Here is a 25411-nt window from a genome sequence, read left to right on the forward strand (position 1 = left end):
TGCCATTTCCTTCTTCAGGGGATCTTCCCCACCCAGGGATCGAACCCAGGTCTCCCGCGTTGTAGACAGACGCTTTACCATCTGAGCCACCAGGGAAGTAACTATTACAGACAGTAAATGAATTTTCCCTCTGGAATTCAAAGGGAAGAAAGCACTTTCTCTGCTCTCCTTGTATATTTTCTGTGTGAATTGAGAATGAGGGTTTTAAGGACTCTTTTTCCATTCCATGCTCATCTCCAGGAGGCCCACTTTTGCTCCCTGGAGTAGAGGTTTTGTCTCTTTACATGCTTATTTCCTCCTCATTATATTAGTTCCTCCTCAATCTACTCTTATAATGCTTATTTACCTATTAAGTTTTTTATTCCTAGCTTTACCATAATACTCTGTCCTTCACTATCCCACCCTTTACCTCCCCCTTGAGAAGTAGTAATCCCCAAATAAACTAACCCAGAGCTGTTTTCAAGACTCTGATATGTGCTCAGCCTATTCTAGTGTTGTATTAGAAACAGAAAAATGTTCCTGCAGTTCCCTACCCTTAGGAGCTCATAATTGAGTTTCTAAATTGGATTAAATATTGAACTGTGTGATATTGACTCAGTGTGATAGTTCACAGGCAAGAGAAAATTTTCAAGGTAGAGCTTGTTAAGACAAAAGAGGACCTTGATGAATGGTTAGAATTTTGCATAGGGAGGAAGCAGGAGGAGGTGGGAGTGTGCTGTTGGAAAGGGAGGGAGATGATCAAAACCTGGAGGCAGGAATAGGCCTGCGCTGGGGTGAGGCTGCCACATCACCGGATTTGTGTTTAAGATTTCACCTTTCATACTTTAACATCCATAATCCAGAATGAAGAGAAATAGAAATTAACAAAGACAAGGCCTAGATACTAAACAGGCTCTAGTAAGCATTGCTTTTCTTGTCCATTTCCTAACTGCCATTGTGTTGTTTGCCAGGCAGGGAAGCCTGCACCGGGACAGCCCTGGGACACATGTGCTTCTGGTGTTAACATTCAAGCCACTAGTGCTTTACTGGCCATGACCAAGAAATCATCTTTGGGTCCTAGACCCTTCTTAGGTTCCCTAGACCGAGGACTCTGTTGCCCTTCAGGGGTTACCTACCACCCAAGGAATGGCCACCTTTCTTACTTTCCAAGGCCTTCCCGTAGGTGAAAAGTACCTAGTTTAGAAGATAAGTAATGTGTTGTCAGATAGAACCTTACTGAGAAGACATGTTAGGGTCATAAGCAATGTAGGATTACCAGTATTGGACTTGAAGCTGTGGCATGCTGAGGAAGAGTCTTTGCTTGACCAAACTGCAGTCAGTCTCCTCTCCCTTCTTAAAGACCCACCTTGTACTTACTTATCAAAACCAGTTTTGGGAAGAACCCTGCCAAGTCATTTTAACCAGAGCCATCCCGCCCTACCTTCCGTTCCTGATCAGAGATCATGCTCCATATATGATCAGGTTCGTCATCCTCAATCACCCTCCCCGTGATGTGTGACCACTCTGCCGTGTCTTCAGCAAGTATCCTGTTAGGTGGGTTTAGCTAGAACTAGCCCTTCCTCACCTTACCCTGATGTTTCTCTTAGTAATTTTCCATCCACTGACTCCCTCCCTGTTCCTTGGCTACAAATTCCCTTTGCCCATGCTGTATTCAGAATCAAGCCTAGTTCTATACTGAGGTCTCTTTTTCCCCTCTTGCAACAGTCCTGAACAAATTCTGCTTTTACAGATATAACTACCGTCTAGCTGTGTTTCTTCTTTGACAGTACCAAATAGCCATGTGACCCTGAGAAGGTCAGTTAAGCTTTTCTTGATTCAGGCTCCTCATCTGTAAAATGAGGGAGGTTGTGGTATGTCAGTAGTTTTCAACTCTGGTTATACACTGGGATCACTGGGAGAGATTAAAAACATCCCAGTGCCCAGATTCTACCTAGATCAGTTCAGTCACAGTTTCTGGGAATGGGATCTGGAGTATCAGTGCTAAAAACACAATAAAACAATAATAACAGTGGTGTTTTAATGGGGAGTCATTCTTTTTCATGCTCTTGAAACCTCTGTCTTTGAGGTTTGACAATCCCATAGGATAGCTATAATTATATAATTATAGTAATAGATAGCTGTTGTTATTTTTGGCATAATTGAGTGTGTACTGGGTTGGCTGAAATATTCATTCAGGTTTTTCCACAAGATATGAAACTATTTGACCAACACTAAAGAAATATAAAAAGAAGGGGGTGGCAGAGGATGAGATGGTTGGATAGCATCACTGACTCGATGGGCATGAGTTTGAGCAAACCTGGGAGATAGTGAAGGACAGGGAAGCCCAGAGTCGGACATGACTTAGTGACTGAACAACAGCAAAGAAAGATTACAAAAATAATGCCAGAGGAGACCAAGCTGAGCTTGGGTATTTCGTAGTGGTGGGGACATGTGTGGTGAGAAAATGCTAAATCAGGTTTTAAGGGTATGGTAGGGACAGTCTTTCTGGTTCCCAACTAATACCCAGTACTTGGAGTCCTTTTAGATGGAGTCATTAATTTATTCTTGAAGACTTGTCCTTTGGGGGCTAAGTTCCTACTGTGCCATATTTTGTTGCTTAAAAAGGACAGGTAAAAGACTCAACATGGAATATGAGACAGATGGCCTCTGCTAAGGGATATTTCTACTTATGAAGCGGGCTTGCCAATTTCCAAGGCTCTGACGTGCTGATAATTCACACTGTTTCCTCTTGGCTTGCCTCCCCAGCTCATCTCCCTGCGCCTGCATATTTAAAGCAAGGCCTATCAGGGGAAATTTGCAGGTAAAAGAACTCCACTACTTGGTGAGCTGATGGTCATTAAAACATGGTCGTTGACCAAATCTCTTAATGCACAGAGCTCTTCAGTTGGCTTATGAATGCACTTTTGAGAGGATTAACTGCAAAGCATGTTTAATGGAGGGCAAATCACTCTGTCTCAAGCACCACAAATGGGATGCAAGTTTTACATCCTAGAAAGATTTCCTAGGAGGAAATGGCTATCACACAGAGGTTGCTCATTGTCATTCAACATCGGAAATGCCACAGTGCATACATTTGGGCATTTAGTTCTTCTTTAGCAAATTTCCAAAGAAACATTGTGGTGAGAAGAAAACTCTGTAAATTAAGCTGTCAAGTCCATGAGTTTAGTTCTATGTAAATATGCATACAGTCTTCCATTAAAAGCTGAATGACTTGCTCAGCCACAGGAAGAGGCATTTTCTGTTAGTTTGTAGCTTTGGTTTTTCCCTTTTCCAGAGTTTACTTTTTCAATCTTAACACACATTTTCTGAAACTTTCAGGTATCTGAGACCAGCCTGCTCATATCGGTTCATTCATTTACCCATGCATCAAGGATTTGTTATTTGCAGCAAGTAAGGAGAACACCAGAGATTATCCCCAAAACAAAACAACAGGCACAAATGGAGTGGCTTATGATAAAACCCCCATCCCTAATTTGAGACTTAACTTACAGCTTCCACTCTCCCAGAAATGAAACTGTTGCTGAGTGCAACTTTGTGTACCCTACGCAAAATGAGGTCAAACCAAAATGTTGGAGTTTGAAGCAGAGAAACATTTATTGCAGGGCCAAGAGAATCGGAAGCTGATGTTTTAAAAACTCTGGGGCTTCCCTGGTGGTCTGTTGTTGTTTATTCACTAAGTCGCATTTGATTCTGTGTTACCCTGTGGACTATAGCCTGCCAGGCTTCTCTGTCCATGGGATTCTCCAGGCAAGAATCTGGAGTGGGTTGCCATTTCCTTCTCCATCCCTGGTGGGCTAGTGGTTAAGAATCCACCTATCAGTGCAGGGGGTATCAGTTCGGTCCCTGGTCACGGAAGGTCCCAAGTGCTGCAGAGCAACTAAGCTGAGACACCACAGCTACTGAGCCCACACTCTGGAGCCCTCGAGCCATAACCCCTGAGGCCCATGAGTCTAGAGCCCGTGGCTTGCAGCAAGAGACGCCACCGCATTGAGAAGCCTGTGCTCTCTGCAACTAGAGAATAGTCCACACAGTGATGAAGACCCAGTGCAGCCCAAAATTAAATAGATATATCTTTAAAAAAATAATGCGAACTCCCTGATGGTGTTACCTGAAAAACTGGGTTTACCTCTTGGTGGGTATTGAGCCAAAAGACACAACCAAGCCAAAGAGCAGGAGAAGGAAGGATTTATTACTTGCAGCAAGTAAGGAGAACACCAGGAATTGTTCCCAAAGCTGCTTCCCTGGACACCAAAACTGGGGAGATTTTAAGCTAAGGGTCAATGCATATTTGTGAAGGGTTTTGGGCAGAGGAGAATTCAGCATAGCATTGGGGCAAGGGTTGACAGAGTTCAAGCTTTAGGTGACTGAAATCTTAAGGATCAGAAAAGGTCAACATCCTCATTCCATCCTCCATCTGGCTGGGGGCCTTAGTTGCCACAGAACTCAAAGATAATATATCAGATTGTTGTGTATATCCCTTAAGGAAGAACTGGGACTCAGTTTTATTGCTGAACTATTGTTTCTTGACTGATTTTCCTTTGTTTCTGCATCCCCTCACTTCCCTTACAATCATGAATTACGAGGCCTGTTCAAGGGCAAGCATTGTGGCCAGGCTTAGATCACAAAATGGCTTAGGCCAAAAATGGCTTCTCTTATGTCAAGAAAGCCACGTCTGGTTCTCTTTCTCTGGGGACCCCCTACCCTAACTGCTTACAGTGGTTTTAGGGGAAGAGTTTTTAAAGCAAATTTGGGGTGAGGGCTGCAGGTTGTGTGACTTTCTCCTGATTGGTTGGTGATGAGGTAATAGAGCAGTGCTCCAGAAATCCTGTGCTCAGTCTGAAGTTTCTATCCTCCACCTGGGTGGAGCTTTAGTTCCTGCAGAACTCAGAGATAGATGCTGTGTATATCTGCTGAGGAAGAACCAAGGACCCAGCTTTCATTGCTCTAATATAATTTCTTGAGGGCTCCGCCTTTGTCTCACTTACTGATTAGCAAGCCTTTGAATCTGCCCTTTGGAACTCAGGGAAGGTCTAGGAGGCTGGAGCCTTTTTTTTCTTCAAATAAGAAAAGGGGACAAAGAAAGTGTTTGTACCAGGGAGAGCCCCATAGGCTTCTGCTTGGTTTCACTAGATTGGATGCTATCTGATTTGAATTGATTTTTGCTCAGATAAGCTCTTAAAAATTTTAATACACCTCAGTTTATCTTTTAACAATTCTTTTATCGATCCTTTTAACGAACATCTATTGAATGTGACTGAGTCCCAGAGCAGCTGGAACGACAGTTCTCCTAAATCTTGGATAGTATTTTCTGCTTAAATTCTCTCCCCAAAATGAATAACTGTACATTTTCTATAGTCTAATTATCAAACATGCATCTCTTTAGTCAACTTGTATTATAAAAGACACAACATTGAAAAAGGCTGCTGCTGCTGCTGCTGCTAAGTTGCTTCAGTCATGTCTGACTCTGTGCGACCCCATAGATGGCAGCCCACCAAGCTCCCCCGTCCCTGGGATTCTCCAGGCAAGAATACTGGAGTGGGTTGCCATTTCCTTCTCAAGGGGATCTTCCTGACCCAGGGATTGAACCCAGGTCTCCCATATTGCCGGCAGAATCTTTACCGCCTGAGCCACCAGAGAAGACCATAGTTAGCTAGCCTAAGTTAAAACAGTTCCTTTGTGTACCATTTGATCACTGGGATAATGCCTGGGTGTCCTCTCTCTTGACTTGTACATCTTTAGAAAGGGAAACCTTTGGCTCCTTTTTCTCATCTGCTTGCTGTGGTGCTGGACTCCCTGAGTTCCTCCTGGCTTTACTGCTCTGTGTCTTGGCTTTGATTTAAAGTCCTCATAGCTTCTTCATTCACAATAGGACCACAGCTTCCTCTCAGCCTGAGTCTCCATCAGCTGCCAGGGGATGAGTCGGTGGGGGCTGGGGTGGGGTGGGATGACATAGCATCTTCTCTCTTCTCCTCTCCTCTGCCAGCATCTCTTTCTTCGGCCTCCCTCTCTCTCCCCTCCCACTTCCCCTCCTCCTTTCTCTTTCTACCCCCTTCCTCCGTCTGCTCTTTCTTGTCTCTCTTTCTTGTTTACTTTCCCATTAGACAGAAAAATACAAAGAAGAGGCAAAAAGCCTTACACAAGGTGTTTTACATGGATGGAGTAATTTTCTTTTTGGCCTCCCACACCCTTTCCTTTTTCCCTCTGTAAGGGAATAAATGACTTTTTTCATATTTACTCAGCCACCCCAATCCCTTTCCATCCTGATTTTTACTTGTGAGGTTTGCTTGATAGTCCTAGCAAGAGGTTCCCTTCATCAGTATTTATGAACATCCTCAATAACAGAGTTACTCAGAAACAGGTTTTTTGTTTTCGTTTTTTTGCAGGTACACTGTCATTCACACAGAGCAAAACACCTTACTGGCATTTAAACACTCTTTTAAAGAGAGATGTCACCTGCTTTCCTTACACTCATTATCAATGTTAGGATGTTTTCCCAGTAGTATTGCTGAATTTGTGTTGATCTGTCCACACTGTACAACTCAGGTCCCCTTGAGACCAAGGATACATCCTGACAAGGTGTTGAAGAAGTAAGCTAAGAGGACAGCTTAAAAATCACTAGTGTGGAATTTTAACTCAGTCACTCAAACAGCTCCGTCGATAGCGTTTGGTCATTTACTCATCATGAAAAGATTAGTGAATAATCTGGATTTACAATGCATGGTTTAACAAATTGGTACTTTCAATAAAATAATTCATGGTTCTAAATAGTATTTTGACTATTGACTAAATGTTAATATACTTGATATTGAAATCTTATTCATTGGTTTAAAGCACAGGTATGTTTTTTCCTTTTTTAAAAAAATTTATTTTTTTATTGAAGTCTGACTCTTAATGTGCAGATCTCTACTGTACAGCCAAGTGACTCAGCTATACGCAGACATTCTTTTTTTGTATATTCTTTCCACTACAATATTGAATAGTTTTCCTGTGCTATATAGTAGGACTTCATTGTTTATCTATCCTGTATATAAAATAGTTTACATCTGATAATCCTACAGTCCCAGTCCTTCCCTCCCTCACCCCCTCCCCTTTGGCAACCATAGATCTGATCTCTGTGTCCATGAGTCTGTTTCTGAATTGTAGATAGGTTTATTTGTGCCATATTTTAGATTCCACATGTAAGTGCTATTGTATGGTATTTATCCTTCTCTTTCTGACTTATTTCACTTAATCTGATAATCTCTAGTTGCATCCATGTTGCTGCAGATGGCATTATTTCTTCTTTTTTATGGCTGAGTAGTATTCCACTGTATATGTGAACCACATCTTCTTTATCCATTCATCTATCAGTGGACAGATAGGTTGTTTCCATGTCTTGACTATTGTGAATAGTGCTGTTATGAACTAGGGGTGCATATATCTTTTTGAATTACAGTATTGTCTATGTATATGCCTAGGAGTGCGGTTGTGGGACCATATGGTAATTCTGTTTTTAGTTTTCTGAGGAACCTCCATACTGTTTTCCATAGTGGCTGTACCAACTTACATTCTCACTACCTCTGTTCCCTTTTTTCCACATCCTTTCCAGCATTTGTTATTGGTAGACTTTTTGATGATGGCCATTCAGACTGGTGTGAGGTGATATATCATTGTAGTTTTGATTTACATTTCTCTAATAATTAATGATGTTGAACATGTTTTTGTGTGCCAAAGGCCATCTGTATGTCTTCTCTGAAGAAATGCCCGTTTTTCAATTGGGTTGTTGTTGTTGTTGTTGTTGAGTTGTACAAGCTGTTTGTATATTTTAGAAATTAAGCCCTTATCTGTTGCATCATTTGCAGATATTTTCTCCCATTCTGTAGGTTGTCTTTTTTTTTTATGCTTTTCTTTGCTGTGCAAAAGCTCATAAGTTTGATTAAGTCCCTTTTGTTTATATTTGTTTTTATTTCTATTGCCTTGGGTGACTGACCTAAGAAAACATTGATACAATTATGTCAGAGAATGTTTTGTCTGTGCTCTCTTCTAGGAGTTTTATGGTGTCACATCTTATGTTTGAGTCTTTAAGCCTCAAACAAGTTCATTTTTGTGCATGGTATGAGGGTGTGTTCTGCCTTCACTGATTTACATGCAGCTGTCCAACTTTACTGATACCACTTGTTGAAGATACTATCTTTTGCTCCATTGTATATTCTTCCCTCCTTTATCGAAGATAATTGACCGTAGGTGTATGGGCTTATTTCTGGGCTCTCTATTCTGTTACAATGATCTGTATATCTGTTTTTATACCAATGCTACACTGTTTTGATTACTGTAGCTTTGTAGTATTTTCTGAAGTCTGGGAGAGTTATACCTCCTGCTTTTATCCCTCCCCCCCCGACCCTGAGGATTGTTTTGGCAATGCTGTCTTTTATGGTTCCATATATATTTTAGAATTATTTGTTCTAGCCTCTTCCCTCATTGAGCCCTTCCATACCACGCTGGGAAACCCCTGCAAGGAACATTCCCTTTACCTTCTGGATCTAACTTGGGTTTCTCAACCTCACTTTGGACAGGATATCTTTCCATGTCTTTGAATCCTCTTTAATTTTCTTTATTAATGTTTTATTGTTTTTAGTTTATACATCTTTCACCTACTTGGTCAGATTTATTCCTAGGGGTTTTTTTTGGGTGCTATTTTAAAAGGTATTTTTTTTTTTAATGTTCTCTTTCTGATATTTCATTGTTAGCGTAAAAAATGTAACCAGTTTTTAATTAGACCACAGATATATTTTTAATTTGAAGTAGCATTTTTTAAAGTGTGAAATTTACTTCATGGGAAAATTTTTAAATTCTGTTAAATTTTAAAACATTGCAGTTGAATTGAATAATCATTTTAAACTTTTGAGCCTTTCAGTTTGGCATGAGAGACTTAAGATAGGTATCAATGAAATAACTAGAAATGCTATAATTAAACTATCAATACTGTGTTCCTTTGGGTCACAGTTTTTGACACAAAGTGGGTATCCACTAACATAATTTTCACTTGAAAAAAACTCAGTGAAATTATTCATGTACTTCTGGAAAAATATTTCTAAGAAATCTGTAGCTTTTTCTTCAATTTGATAATTCTATGAAAATAGAACAGAATGTCTTTCGACATCAAGAGCCACAGATTCCCCTGAATTTGGAGTGTTCTAGCACAAACGAGGGAATAGAAAGGGAGCATTTGAAACTGTCAAAATGTAAATGACACATTTAAGGTACATTCATCTGGCACAGTAATACTTTACAAATTTCTTTTTTTATCACACCACACATATTCGGTTTCCATCATTTCAAAATGTGACATTTTAAGATAGAATTTTATGACTTTGAGTTTTTTGCCCATTTATAGGCATCTGTCTTGATACTCTGCAATATAACTCTGTGTTGTTTTCATGGGCTAGATTTGAAAGTTCGGTGAAGCTCTGGTTAAGACTCCTCCTCTGGCTGCCAAAGGGCCAATGGCAGGACCCAGGGGTGTGCCCTCCTCACTTCCATTCACAACTTTGCAAAGAAAGCCGTGACTGGAATCACTCTTCTCTCTCCTCCTCAGGACCAAGCCCATGATGTCTTACATCTCTCATCTTTCTTACAGTACCCGATCTTCCAAGTCCCTGGGACTGCCCACACCTTTCCCCCATAGGACTTGGTCTCCTCCACCAGCTCAGCTTCCCACAGCCTCTTCCCTCATCAAACACTCCCACTCCATGCTGGGAAACCCCTGCAAGGAACATTCCCTTTACCTTCCGGATCTAACTGGGGTTTTTCAACCTTAGCACCATCGATACTTTGGGCGAGATCATTCTTTCCTGTGCCCTCTGGAAAGTTTAGCAGCCTCCCTGCTTTTCCCCACTAAAAGCCATGGGTACTGTCTCTCTCCTGCAACTGTGACAACTAAAAATGTCTCCAGACATTGCCAAAATCCCTGTGGTGGTGGGGTGGACATTGCCCCTGGCTGAGAACCACTGGTCTAACTGATCTTTCTAGACCCTGGTCCTCCTGCCTCTCTCCTCAAACACTGAGCTCCTTTGACACACATACCACCATATTACTAGGCTCACCTTCGATAAGTGACCTTGTGTTGCATCTGCTGACATCCCAGTTGCCTCCTCATTTTGATGGTGATTTCAGCTCTTTCCCCTCCACTACTAGTCCGGGGCTGACTCTCCTGCAGCTTTGCCATCCCAGGAGATCTCCTCTTCAGACCTGTGGCCTCTAAGTTACTTGATCCCCCAGACCCAGGTTCAACCCAAATCTCAGCCCATCTTACTTCTGAGGAGCCATATGTCATTGGAGAAAAACACCCAGCCCTGCTCCTGGCCTCACTTCAGATCCATGACTCTAAATTTCAGCTTCTTGAGCATTGTGGAGTATTTCCCTGCTCCATCCTCTCTCCCATCCTCAGAGACAACCACATCAGACCTCGTCTCAAAAACTCCTTCTTCCACTGCCTGTTGTCCAATTACCCTCTTCTTGGGCTGAGGCAGAAAAGAAGGAGAGACGACCTCAACAGAGGTAGGTTACCTTTGTTTAGGCAAGGAAGAAAGCGAGAGAGATCAGGGTGGCTTCATATTTAAAGGGAGGTTTGTGGAAGTGATAAGGAAAACGTTAGTCAGGCGAGAAGTTTTGAGTAATCTTTAGTTGAGATGGCATTTGTAGTTGATCAGGGGGTGGGAGGTTTTGGGCAGGGAGTGATAAGTCCCAGGTAGATGCAACCGGCCCAGAGCATCAGGGCGGAACTTAAAGTTTGGTTTTGTTTTCCCCAAAGTTAGATGATTCAGCAAGGGCTTTTGAGACCGTTGTTGTTTTCTTTTCTAGGCCCAGAGACTCCTTCACTTAGTTTTTAATTTGCTGATCGAATGGAAGTACTCAGAAAAGAACCGCCTCATCCTGCCATCACAAAGTAGACTTGGTTGCTTGTAGGCATCTATATGCTTATATTTTCCCTTCCCTCCTTTCTCAACTAGTCTGTTACTGCCCCTCTCTGGGTCAACCTGTCCCCTCTGCATCTGCCACCATCCCTTTTCAGCTACCTGAGGACTTGATTGCTTTACTTATTTTCCTTTCTTGTGCGCCATAAATTCTTTCCTCTCTCCACCAATACAGGAACGTGTTGTGATATTTGCCATCTAAACAGATGACCACAACATGACCTCTCCATCTTGTCATGGCCCAGTCCTCTGCTATTTCCTCTTCTCCTTTTTCCCCTTCTCTCTCCTCCTCCTCCCCCCTTGCTTCCTCTCTTTTTTTTTAAAAAATCAATATTTGCTCTCTAAATGGCCTCAACCAGTCCCATGACTTTATATGACCCCTATATACTAAGGATTCCGATTTATACCTCTACCTTTCATTTGAGCTTCAAATCAACACATCCAGCTGCTGAAACACCTTTACTTGGATGTGTCATCTCCAACTTAGTGTGTTCACATCTGAACTTCCAGTGGTCCTGTAAAGCCTTGACTTTTCCAGTGTTCACCGTTCTTAAAGGTGCTCTGGCTGATAATCCAGAAATCATGTTAATTCCCTACTTTCCTCCTACCCTCACTTCCTCATTCCATTGTTGTCAGCTCTACTTTCAAAACAGATCACAAATCTGACTTCTTATCCATCATTCCCCATTACCCCCCACCCAGTTGGCCTCTGAACGGCTCTACTTCTACTGTTTACTTGCCTAGAGAATCTTCTTCACACATCAGACATGGTAATCTGTTACAAGTTGTAAATCAAATGATGACACTTTCCTGCTCACAATTCTTCAGTGGATTTCCATCACATTTGGAATGAACGTCCATGTCCTACCATGTCCTGGGCAGATCTGGATCCTACCTATTTCTTGTCACTCTCCTCTCTCACTGACTTTGATCTGGCCACACTGGCCTTCTTGCTGTTTATCAAAAACACCAGGCTCATTTCAGCTCCTAGGCCTTTGCACTTGCTGATCCCTCTTCATCTGAGATCTTGGTATGTTCGGTTCCCTCACCAGGAAGTTCGGATATGTCACAGATGGAGGCGAGCATGGCATTAATTGCCATGCAAGTCAAAGAAATGTTTATGTTCATTAGATTTGCCTTCCTGTATCATTAGGGCAACTTGAAAAATACAACTTGGAAATGGCTAGCCATTGCTCAGGATTTGATTTTTATTTAGGGGGGAATTTTATTATTCAGCTGCCTGTTCCTGAATCAGACCAAACCCAAATGTGACAGATCTTGGACCACTTTGAGAATTTGCCTGTGCTTTTGTGACCTAAATCAAGCAATGATCGATCCCTAAAGAGAATTGATAATTGCAGTCTTAGCCAATCAAATAATGCCTTTCAGAATCCTGCGTTATTTGAGAAAAATTCCTCTTTCTGCTTGGGGACATGTGGAGAGACTGACTGAGCTCGCTTGGTGAGTAATAAACTCAGCTTTGATCTTTCAGCTCTGCTGGTCTGGTTATTTCAATGTGACAGTGCTTTAATGATTTAATTATCTTCTCCTGCACTGTTTTAGGCCTTTTTTTCCTCTAACATTTTTGCAGTTCCGGTACTTAACGTTGGTCTCTTTGTTTCCCAAAACTCCTTGTGGGAACATAGTGTTTTTGTTTGCGATGGATGCTACTGACCTGGATTAGGGACCGCCACCCAGCTAATATAGGTAGTCCGTTCTTCTGAAAGATTAGTATACAAAAATCCATTCCTAAAACTCCCTCAAATCTGAACCTTTTTCAAACACACCCCTAACTAAGCCCCTTTCAAACAAAACAGAATAACCCCCCCTTAACTTTAATTACTCTAGCTATTTATTTAGGTTCCTCTCTGTGGGTGAGATTTACATTAATTAGCGTATAATGAAGCCTGCCCAAACAAATGTATTCCTTTGTTTGCACTTATTTGAACAAACTGAATGCCCTGTATGTGAGCAGCAGAAGGAAGGCATTGAAAACAGCTTCTAGAAACCAGGCCCCCAGACCTCACCTTCCTAGTCCTTCACAAGATACTGGCAGCATTCCCCACCTGGAATTTGCGAACCAAGAGCAGTGGGTTTTTGTGTGTGTGTGTCTTGTTTTTCTACCTCCAGAAAAGATATATTTTCTCAGAAAACACTTCCTTCTCTTCGGCTTTCTGGTTAGTATTCAGGCCACCACCTCTGTTATCAGACGGTGGCAACAGAGCTCTTTGCCTGCATCTTCTGCGAGGTGGCGGGGGAGTGGATCGCACAGTAATGAGCTGTTTTTGCAGGCTTCCTTCGGGAGCCTTTTCTTATATCCCTTGGCAAGAGGAGCTAATTCAAAACAGCAACCCAACCCGGGGGCGTCTAAAATTCAGAGACATTTGGCTGACATGACAGTTCGAGGGTCTCCCTGAAAAATCAGAGCTGTAAATCAGAGCTTTGTTCTTCAAGGTGGGGGGGTGGCCAGAGGTTTTCTGGAACCTTATCGAAGTCTTTTTCTTTATCCCCGTTGCAGTTTTCAGGCCCGCAATGAGGAGGGTAGGGAGCGTGCTGGAAGCAGCTTTTGTTTCCTGGTGATGTTGGTTCATCCTCTGAGCCACAGGAACCCAGAGGCTCAGAGCATGTCCTCCAGGGATACAGTCATGCCTGGCTCCCCCCTTCCTGAGCTCAGCCGCCTAGACTTGCTTCCCTGGCGGCAGGACCCAGGCGTTTTCTCTTTAGACCTTTAGGAGCTAACATGGCGCCTGGTACTTGGTGGCCCCGTCTACTTGGTGGGTGTTTAGTGACCGGTGGCCAGGCTCGCGGGAGCCCCACACTTCCATTCCCTGAGCCATCGTGGCTGCTGTCCCCTCGCGGAGGTGCCTGAGTCCGTGATGCCGCAGGGGCAGCCATTCCCACTGGCTCTGGCCTGCACATCTCGTCTCCTATGTTCAGCTGTTTGTCCTCCTTTGCATCCTGTTTCTCTCTCCTCAGAATATGGTGATCCTCTGGCTCTAGAGACTTCTCTGCCTCTACCCTGAGAAGCTTGCTGAAGACACACACAGACACACAGAAGACACCCATACACACAGACACGTACATGGACATACACACTTACCCATAGACACAGACACACAGAGACATACACACGTACCTATAGACACACAGAGACAAACACATAGACACACACAGACACACACAAGACACACAGAGACATAAACACAGACCTACACATGAAACACACAGACACATGAACACATACAGACACAGCCTTCCGGCCCAGCCTCCCACTCTCCGTAATTCCTCAGTCTCCTGTACGTTCACATATCTCCGTTCACCCTCAAGGATCTCTTCATTCTTTTAACCCAGACTGACCCTCTGTTATCCCAGCTTCTACTCTGACTCCTGACTTTTCTCATTCTCCATTTCTGCTCCTTTAGTGGGTTTCATCCCTTCATCCCCTGGTACTCCCCTTTATTTAGTCTTAATTTAATTTAACCTCCCATATATCTTAATTTGCTAGAGGTTGGAATTGGGAAGGGGTGGTCTTTACCTTTCAGACTGACGTTGTGGACAAGTGAAATAGTCGAGCAGTGATAGTTTTAGGGTATGGTAGTAGAAATTATGTATGGTCCTTTTGAGTGTGGAGGGAAATTATTAAGAGGATAAATCTGGATAAAGCCATAATGTTTTATCTCATTTAAACCAGTGATTCTCAACCAGGGGCAATTTTGCTGCCAAGGGGCCATTTGGCAGTGTTTGGGGATGTTTTTAGCTGTCACAACTGGAGGTAGGGGAGGGGGGATGCTCCTGGTATCTAGTGGGTACAGACTGAGATGCTGCCAAATAACCTGCCATGCACAGGACAGTGCCCACGACAAAGAATCACTGGGGCCAGAATACCCTGAGTGCCGAGGTTGAGAAACCCCAGCTTACCTTCTTCTCTCTTCTTCCCCAGGCCCTCCTCTGCCCCATCTTCTGATACTCTAATTAGGGTTCTCACAACCTAATCTTGTCACTTGTGTCCCATGGCCCCAATCGCTGGGTTTTCCCACTGCCTAGAGTGCATACCATGCTTGGTTTGAATCTTCACCGTGCAAGCTCCCTGTGAAGACACCTTTGGTCATGGAATCCTGGCTGTTGGGAGCAGGAAGGGCCTTCCAAAATTGACTTTGCTGAGGTCACATAGCTAATCATGGTCTACTCTGGAGGTTGCAGCAAGGGGTCCCCATTCCCAGCGCCTTTTCCTTCTTACTCACTCACTCAGTTCAGTTCAGTTCAGTTGCTCAGTTGTGTCCGATTCTTTGCGACCCCATGAACCGCAACACGCCAGGCCTCCCTGTCCATTACCAACTCCTGGAGTCCACCCAAACCCATGTCCATTGAGTCAGTGACGCCATCCAACCATCTCATCCTCTGTTGTACCCTTCTCCTCCTGCCCTCAATCTTTCCCACCATCAGGGTCTTTTCCAATGAGTCAACTCTTCGCCTGAGGTGGCCAAAGTATTGGAGTTTCAGCTTCAACATCAGTCCCTCCAATGAACACCCAGGACTGATCTCCTTTAGGATGGACTGGTTGGATCTCCTTGCAGTCCAAGGGACTCTCAAGAGTCTTCTCCAACACCACAGTTCAAAAGCATCAATTCTTTGGCACTCAGCTTTCTTTATAGTCCAAATCTCCCAACCATATATGACCACTGGAAAAACCATAGCCTTGACCTGATGGACCTTTGTTGACAAAGTAATGTCTCTGCTTTTTAATATGCTGTCTAGTTTGGTCATAACTTTCTTTCCAAGGAGTAAGTGTCTTTTAATTTCATGGCTGCAGTCACCATCTGCAGTGATTTTGGAGCCCAGAAAAATAAAGTCAGCCACTGTTTCCACTGTTTCCCTATCTATTTGCCATGAAATGATGGGACCAGTTGCCATGATCTTAGTTTTCTGAATGTTGAGCTTTAAGCCAACTTTTTCACCTTCCACTTTCACTTTCATCAAGAGGCTCTTTAGTTCCTCACTTTCTGCCATAATGGTGGTGTCATCTGCATATCTGAGGTTATTGATATTTCTCCTGGCAATCTTGATTCCAGCTTGTGCTTGCTCCAGCCCACCATTTCTCACTATGTACTCTGCATACTCACTCCCTAATTTGGGTCAAATAGAAGAAATCCAAGCTGCCTGCCTATGTTTCTTCTATAGGATGAGAGTCAGCTGGATGGGGACTCACTAAGGCGCCTCCCAGTTTGTTTTTTCGGGGTTGCATGCTCTAGTGCTCTGTCACAGGTCCCTGCCAGCCACAGGGCACAGCTTAGGCACCTCCCTGTCCTCCTAGGGAGGATGCCCTGATGTGCAGGGCCATGCTGGGCAGGACATTAGGGACAACAGCCTTGGGCAGACTGTGTTCATGCTGCACTGATGTAGCCAACTGTGTACTAAGTCAAGGAGTCCCTGAATCAGGAACAGAGAGGCACATAAACACAAACTTTCTCTAATCAGGAGCCACAGTTTGAGCCGAGTACAGGGCAGTTTGAGCAACTTCTGTAACTTCTCTCTGTCACCTCTCCCCAAACAACCACATTTTATCAGTGAGGAAGAGGGCTTTTTTGTGGGAGGGAGAGGGGATGGGCCAATGTTTTTCCGCATAAGGTCCTTTGACCTACCAGCCTCAGGATTTCTTTAGGGGATGTAAAAATGTGTATTCCTAGACCCACATTTCCCATCTCTGAGAGATGGGGCCTTACTCTTAATTTTTAGCAGGTGCATAGGGTATCCTGCAGTCAGAAGTTAAGAACCACTGACCTAGGTATTTACATAATTAGACTCCCCCCACCCCCTGCAAAGAATCTCAGAAAGTCAGAAGCTTATAGACAGTGTCTGAATGCCAGAGAGAAAATATGTTGCTAAAAAAGACAAAAACAAAGCCACGTCCCTTCTTGGTGACATCTCATGACCATAAGGTTTGTGTGGGGCTTTGAAGATGTAAGGGCTGCATCTGGGAATACATATGACCTGCCCAAGAGGAATCAGACTTCGCTCCTGTTTCCAGTTTTGAAAGGGCTGGCAGTGGCCTGCTTCTGCTCTCCTGGAGCCTCTTGGGCCCCCTCTTAGGAGGCCTGTTCAAGAGCTCTTTCTTTGAGGGCTGTTTTTTACCCAGCTTGCCAAGGGCGCTCAAGGTACCTGCTTATTGATCCACCTTGAACAGGTACCGATATGTTTTAATTAAGAGAGTGCTCAGGCTGTGGGTACAGTCCTCATTTTCACAGTGATGCTCACTGTGGTTTTTGGCTTCTGCCCAAGCATGAATGATTTTCAGGGGTGGTGACAACTCTGACTCTGCCACCAGCACAGGTCCTGGGTTCATGTCTCTCTTCATTCACTTGTATTTTGTAGGACCAAACTTTGAACTCAGCTCTCCTTTCTCTCCAAAACCCTAGTCTTTTGCAAAGGGGCTACTGCTGTGCTCTCCGGCTGCTTCACTGTCCTCAAAGCCCAGTGGTTCCCTGAGCTCATACCCTACTCTTTTTTTTTTTTTGGAAAGAGATGAAGAGCACAAATCCCTATTTTGTGCTTAAAAAAAAAAACCCTGCATGATTATCTGACCTTAGTTGATTGTTACTTTATTTTTTATTTTAAGTGGGATGAAAAGGAGTAACAGTACCCAAGTTAGTTTTACATATTCCCCAGCAGCCCCTGAAACAAATGTCAAAGTCTTGAAATCAGTCCAACCCATCAGATACGCACTTGTTCTCTGCTTCTCATATACCCCAGGACCTTTGCACTTGCTGTTCCCACTGCTGTGTGTGCTCTTCATCCGGAAAACCACCTGGCTAGCCCAGTGCCCTTGCTTCCTTCTGCTTGCTGCCCAAAATGTCTCCTCTTCATGGAGGCCTGACAGATTCTGTACACAGTAGCTGTTTTGGTTTCTGTGTGTACATCTGCCACAGCAAAAAGGAAATTCCATGAGGGAGGGGTCTTGTTTTTTTGTTCACTACTGTCATCTCAGCACCTACAACAGTACCTGACATAGTAGAATGTCAAGCAACACTAGATGTGTGAATGAGTGAATGGGTGTAGAAACAAGGCCTCAAACACTATCTTCTCTTTATATAAATTTTCTCCAGAATGGACAGGCATGCAAGGAGAGAAGTCATGAGTTATAGGAGTCTGAAAAAACAAATGGACTTCTGACATAGCTCCAAGCCTGTGGGATGGTTTCTCTTCACTGGCAACTGCCATTCCTAGAAACCATAGGAAATGTTTGGGGAAAAAATAAGAAAGCTAATAAGAATCCTTTCACTTTCATTAGTGGAAACTTTTGTATCAAATAGGAAGAGCCAAGGCTCTCTGTTTCTGCCTACTGAATCAATATTTGAATGTTCGTATTTTCTGGGAAACTCCAGACTTTTGCAGAGAAGATTGGACAAGGCCTGGAACTGACTCCAAGCATTCTTTGACTCCATTATTCATGTCGCTTCCCCCTCAGTATGGTGTGACCCACGTGTATACTTCTTTTTTAAATTCAATTATAGTTGATTTGCAATGTTGTATTGATACATGTATATGTCTTGTTTTCAGCAATACCATTTTTCACGTTTATAAACTAAAGGATGAGTGTGTGTATATATATATATATATATATATATATATATATGCTTTCTATGTCTATGTTTATATCTATGCATGTCTGTGTGCTCAGTCATCTCTGACTCTCTGTGACCCCGTGAACTGTAGCCCATCAGGCTCCTCCGTCTATGGGATTCTCTGGACAAGAATACTGGAGTGGATTGCCATTTCCTACTCCAGGGGACTTTCTCAACCCAGGGATTGAACTCATGTCTCCTGCATTGCAGGCAGATTCTTTACCACTTGGCCACCAGAGAAGTGCCATCTATATCTATATTCCCACCATCCCTAGCTCACATTCATGTAAGAAACAGGAGGGACAACATTTGTACATTTCTTTGGTATGATCAATCCATTCTCTTTCTCAAGACTTTGGATAATTGAAACATAAGCTAGTTTCAATAATTAGTAACTATTCTTGCCAATAGGTTGTGATCACCAATGTATAATTGTTTAAAGTTTTACCGTCTTCTTGGACTGTCCAAAGCTAGTAGTTCTGAAACCTGCAAGTCGTCAGAGCTGCATGAGGAGTTAAGCCTGAATTTCTCCACCTTAGTTCAGTTCAGTTGCTCAGTTGTGTCCGACTCTTTGTGACCCCATAGACTGCAGCATGCCAGGCTTCTCTGTCCATTACCAACTCCTTGAGCTTGCTCAAACACATGTCCATCGAGTCAGTGATGTCATCCAACCATTTCATCCTCTGTCTTCCCCTTCTCCTCCTGCCTTAAATCTTTTCCAGCATCAGGGTCTTTTCCAGTGAGTCAATTCTTCACACCAGGTGGCCAAAATTATTGGAGCCTCAGCTTCAGCATCAGTCCTTCCAATGAATATTCAGGACTGATTTCCTTTAGGATTGACTGGTTTGATCTCCTTGCAGTCCAAAGGACTCTCAAGAGTCTTCTCCAACACCATAGTTCAAAAGCATCAATTCTTTGGCACTCAGCTTTCTTTATAGTCCAACTCTCACATCCATACATGACTACTGGAAAAATGATAGCTTTGACTAGATGGATCTTTGTCAGCAAGGTAATGTCTCTGCTTTTTAATAGGCTGTATAGATTGGTCATAGCTTTTCTTCTGAGGCACAAACATATTTTATTTTCATGGATGCAGTCACCATCTGCAGTGACTTTGGAGCCCAAGAAAATAAAGTCTGCCACCATTTCCATTGTTTCCCCATGTATTTGCCATGAAGTGATGGGACTGGATGCCATGATCTTAGTTTTTTGAATGTTGAGTTTTAAGCCAACTTTTTCACTCTCCTCTTTCACTTTCATCAAGAGGCTCTTTAGTTCCTCTTCACTTTCTACCATAAGGGTGGTGTCATCTGCATATCTGCTGCTGCTGCTGCTACTGCTGCTAAGTCGCTTCAGTCGTGTCCGACTGTGTGTGACCCTATAGACAGCAGCCCACCAGGCTCCCCTGTCCCTGGGATTCTCTAGGCAAGAATACTGGAGTGGATTGCCATTTCCTTCTCCAATGCATGAAAGTAAAAAGTAAAAGTGAAGTCGCTCAGTCTTGCCCAACTCCTAGCGACTCCATGGACTGCATATCTGAGGTTATTGATTTTTCCCCTGGCAATCTTGATTCCAGCTTGTGCTTCATCCAGCCGAACATTTCTCATGATGTACTCTGCATGTAAGTTAATATGCAAAGTGACAATATACAGCCTTGATGTATCCCTTCCCCAGTTTGGAACCAGTCTGTTGTTCCATGTCTAGTTCTAACTGTTGCTTTTTGACCTGCATACAGATTTTTCAGGAGGCAGGTCAGGTGGTCTGGTAGTCCCACCTCTTTAAGAATTTTCCACAGTTTGTTGTGATCTACTCAGTAAAGGCTTTGGCATAATCAATAAAGAAGAAATAGATGTTTTCCTGGAATTCTCTTGCTTTTTCTATGATCCAGCGGATGTTGGCAATTTGATCTCTGGCTCCTCTGCCTTTTCTAAATCCAGCTTGAACATCTGGAAGTTCATGGTTCATGTACTGTTGAAGCCTGGCTTGGAGAATTTTAAGCATTTGCTAGCATGTGAGGTTAGTGGAACTGTGTGGTAGTGTGAACATTTTTGGCATTGCCTTTCTTTGGGATTGGAATGAAAAATGACCTTTTCCAGTCCTCTGACCACTGCTGAATTTTCCAAATTTGCTGGCATACTGAGTGCAGCACTTTCACAGCATCATCTTTCAGGATTTGAAATAACTCAACGGGAATTCCATCACCTCTACTAGCTTTTTGTGTAGTGCTGATTCCTAAGGTCCCCTTGAGTTTGCATTGTAGGATGTCTGGCTCTAGGTAGTGATCACACCATCATGATTATCTGGGTCATGATGATCTTTTTGTACAGTTCTTCTGTGTACTCTTGCCACCTCTTCTTAATATGTTCTGTTTCTGTTAGGTCCATACCATTTCTGTCCTTTATTGTGCCCATGTTTGCATGAAATGTTCCCTTGGTATCTCTTATTTTCTTGAAGAGATCTCTAGTCTTTCCCAGGCTATTGTCCTCCATTTCTTTGCACTGATCACTGAGAAAGGCTTTCTTATCTCTCTGTCTTAGCACTCCTAATAACTGAAGCCCGATTTTTCTCTGTTGGAGGACTGTCCTGTGCACTGTAGGAGGCTGAGTAGCCTCCCTGGCCTCTACCTCCTAGCTGTCAATAGTAATAGCCTCCCTCTCCTAGTTCTGAGGACCCATCTGTCTCCAGATGTGGCCACATGTCCCCTGTGGCCAGAACCACCCCCCAGTTGAGAACCACTGAGGTAAAGCCACAGTTCAGATGCTGGGGGATTGTGATTGAGCAGGGGCCTGAGAAAGTGTGCCTGAAAGCAGCCACCCCAGGTGAGTGACTCAATATGCCAGAACTGAGAAGTGCTGCCCGATTTATTCTCCTGGCTGTTGACAACACATTTCTCATTCTGGGCTCTGGCAAGTATCCAGTTTCCAACTAACTGAATGTTGGCTATCAGCAAAAGATACTTTGGGAGGGAAAATAGAAGAAAAGAAGTTACTGCCCTTTCCTTTCCTGGTTTCCCTCTCCATGAGGTGAGAGACACTGACTCCAACAAAAGCCACATTTTCGAGGGGCAAAGTCGGAGCCTCATCCAGGAAATGAAGGAAGAAGCAGGAAAGAGTAGTGTGTGCTTTTATCAGCCCATGGGCACCTGGCCACTCTGACTGGTAGTGCAGGGGAAGCCCAGGCCTTTCGCAAGTATGGCGGCTCTGAGGACAAATGCTCTAGGTCACGGTGATGGGTTTTAGTGAGGTCTCCGAGGAAGTGGGCAACAATCAGCCTGAGTTAAGAATCTAAAAGGACAGCGGCAACTCTGAACACGTGGGTCTCACTTGTGACCCTTTAGCCATACATTGTGATGTGGGTCTTTTTCAGCCTCCTTTCTTTTCTTGTGAGTGTCTGAAGCATGACCCAGCACATAAAGGCCATTGGGTTTTCATCTCTGGAAGCAGGTGATCAGAGAGTCATCAGAATGGAGATGCAGGACCCGTGGAGATCTGGCTCATCCTTATATATAAGGCCGCTCGTCTCTTTCACTGTCTTTTTTCTTTTCTTATAAAAACATGAGATGGTAGTTATTTATGTGGAAGTCAAACTACGAAATTGACATTTTCATACATTAAAAAAATGATAGCGTATTGGTGATTTCCTGTAGCTAACCCTAATCTCTATATCTTCTCTTCCCCCTCCCCCTTCTCTGACTATCTGGCTCAGTCTCTTTTCAGGGCTCCATTCTCTATTTTCTTGCCTTTATAAGCACATATGTATTATCTAGAATACCAGCTGTGAAGGTCAATAGACATTAACGGGAAAAAATTAAGAAAAAGAACAGGTTTCAAATTTCAGTAAGTGTTAATTTGAAAACCTACTGATGCACTTCGTATATCTGGAAGGGAGGTCCTGTCGTCCAGCTGAGGCAATGGCATGTGAAATTCTTAATTCTGCAGAATGAACCACTTCGGGTGAGAATGTGAACTCATTTGTGTCACCATTCTGGCATATGAACAGGGTTGCTTTTTTCTTTATTTGTGCTCTTACATTCAAGGGGACTTTTCTGAATGCGGGGATGTAGCATTAGGGGGATTATACTTGCTTAATGAATCTTGACCTTCAGATAAAAAAATCTCTAAATACGTACTGACCAAATAAGCAAAGCTGGCTGGACAGGCTTTATCAAACCATCTCACTGATGGTCCAGGTGTTTGGTATCTAGTTTCCCATCCAAGTTGGCCTTCTGGATGAGTGCTCTGGCCCTTGCAGCATCTTTGCAAGCTTCTTCTTAGTGGGTCCTGTTGACTGTCCTTACCCCACTTGCCAGCCTCAGTTTTGTTTCCTGGATCACAAATGGAATCTGTCACCTTCTCATGGCTAATGCACTGCAGGTCACAACACCTTTGTTCCTCTGCACCTAATATGCCTTCTTTTTCTTTCATTTTAAAATATGCAACAGTTTTGAGCAAATGCAAAGGCTCATGGAATGAAAGCATCAGAGATGAGGTCACGTGGAAGTACGGGAGTGAATAGGGCACAGATCCTTAAGAAGAGCAGAAACACAGTTCCGCTTCAGTGCTTTAGGTGTGGTGTGTGACAAGTGCAAAGAAGAGCAGCAGTGTCGCTGTAACATTTTTTTCTTGTCAGAATCATTGGGGATTATCCGATCAGTTCAGTTCAGTCGCTCAGTCGTGTCCGACTCTTTGCGACCCCATGAATCACAGCACGCCAGGCCTCCCTGTCCATCACCAATTCCCGGAGTTCACTCAGACTCATGTGCATTGAGTCAGTGATGCCATCCAGCCATCTCATCCTCTGTCATCCCCTTCTCCTCCTGCCTCCAATCCCTCCCAGCATCAAAGTCTTTTCCAATGAGTTAACTCTTCGCATGAGGTGGCCAAAGTACTGGAGTTTCAGCTTTAGCATCATTCCTTCCAAAGAACACCCAGGGCTGGTCTCCTTCAGAATGGACTGGTTGGATCTCCTTGCAGTGCAAGGGACTCTCAAGAGTCTTCTCCAATACCGCAGTTCAAACGCATCAATTCTTCAGCACTCAGCCTTCTTCACAGTCCAACTCTCACATCCATACATGACTACTGGAAAAACATAGACTTGACTAGCTGGACCTTAGTCGGCAAAGTAATGTCTCTGCTTTTGAATATGCTATCTAGGTTGGTCATAACTTTTCTTCCAAGGAGTAAGCGTCTTTTAATTTCATGGCTGCAGTCACCATCTGCAGTGATTTTGGAGCCCCCCAAAATAAAGTCTGACACTGTTTCCACTGTTTCCCCATCTATTTCCCATGAAGTGATGGGACCGGATGCTAGTCAGTTGCAATTTTGAGAACGCTGCAAGCTTTTTGATTCATCTTTCCTTTTTGAATCTCATACTATGGAATCATGTCAGTTTTTTACTCACATCTCCTTAGGGTCAATAAATTCAAAGCAGTGGTTATTTATTTAACATATACTGCATGGTCAGTAGGTAGTAGGTGATGCGGGGGTTGGCACACAAGGCATGATTGTGCTCTCGAGGGGTTTGTAATTAAGTTGAGAAAGCTGAAAATAGCTAAATAAGTCAAAGGAAATATATAAATATGTTGAAGTGCTAAAGACAGGTCGCCAGCTCCTTATCTAAAACATTTAGAGCCAGGACTTCACAATTCATACATTTTCTCTCATTCTAGAAAGGTAGTATGGTTTGTAGCCTGTATAATACATAACGGTTCTAGTAGGGGTACGGCCATAGCACCCAATAACTAAACTAAACATATAATAAATAGATATAAAGTTAAAAACAATATGTAATAAAGGAAGAGTGTTAGTAGGCCAGCTTTGTTGCCAAATGAATTTAAACCAAACCTAAAAGAAAAAGAAAAGTTCTGCTTTCTGAAGTGTTTGGGTTTCAGAATTGTGGGAGGGGACCCTGAACCTTGCTGCTGCTGTTTAGTCACTTAGTCATGTCGGACACTTTCGTGACCCCATGGACTGTAGCCCACCAGGCTCCTCTGTCCAAGGGATTCTCTAGGCAAGAATACTGGAGTGGGTTGCCATTTCCCCCTCCAGGGGATCTTTCCCACCTAGGGATCAAACCTGCATCTCTTGTGTCTCCTGCATTGACAGGCAGATTTTTTTTACCCACTGAGCCATCAGGGAAGTTCTGTGTCCTGGGTATTGACTAATATAGGGAGAGGAAATGAATATTTATGATATTGGTAGAAACTCTGATATTTTTCAGCCATAGAATCTGAGGTTCAAACCAAGGTGTAATTTGTTCAAAGGTGTGTACAACTCAGCATCATCTGGAAACTTGGAAGAGATACAGATTTCACAGCCCATCCTCCACCCACTGAATCAAAAACCTTAGGGTTGGGCCGCAGGTAATTTGTGTTTAGACAAGGCCTCCAACTAATTCTGATGCATGTTAAAATTTTGAGAGCTGCTGACGTAGCACGTTCATGACGGAGAACCTGAATTCAAACTCAGGTGTTTCTAATTTAAGACACCCCCCTTTTTTAAAATATAAATTTATTTTTTTTCAATACAGTATACTAACGCATATATATGGAATTTAGAAAGATGGTAATGATAACCCCCTTTTTTTTAGATACTACTTTCCTGCTTTCAAGGTAGAAAGAAGCAAGAGATGGTTGAGAGCTCATATAGTAACAGTAACTTCAAAGAAGTTACATTGAAACATGCTTTGCTTTAATCTAATAGATAAAAGCAAAATAATTTTGTGAAGTACCTCTGTAGAATATTAGTCTGTTCTTTAATTTTATCAGGGAGAAAAATAAGCATTGATAATTTCATGTTTTATTTTCTCCATGGTAATATCCTGAAGATGGTATAATATATT

Source organism: Ovis aries, chromosome X (assembly GCF_016772045.2).
Source record: "Ovis aries strain OAR_USU_Benz2616 breed Rambouillet chromosome X, ARS-UI_Ramb_v3.0, whole genome shotgun sequence".
Classification (NCBI taxonomy): domain Eukaryota; kingdom Metazoa; phylum Chordata; class Mammalia; order Artiodactyla; family Bovidae; genus Ovis; species Ovis aries.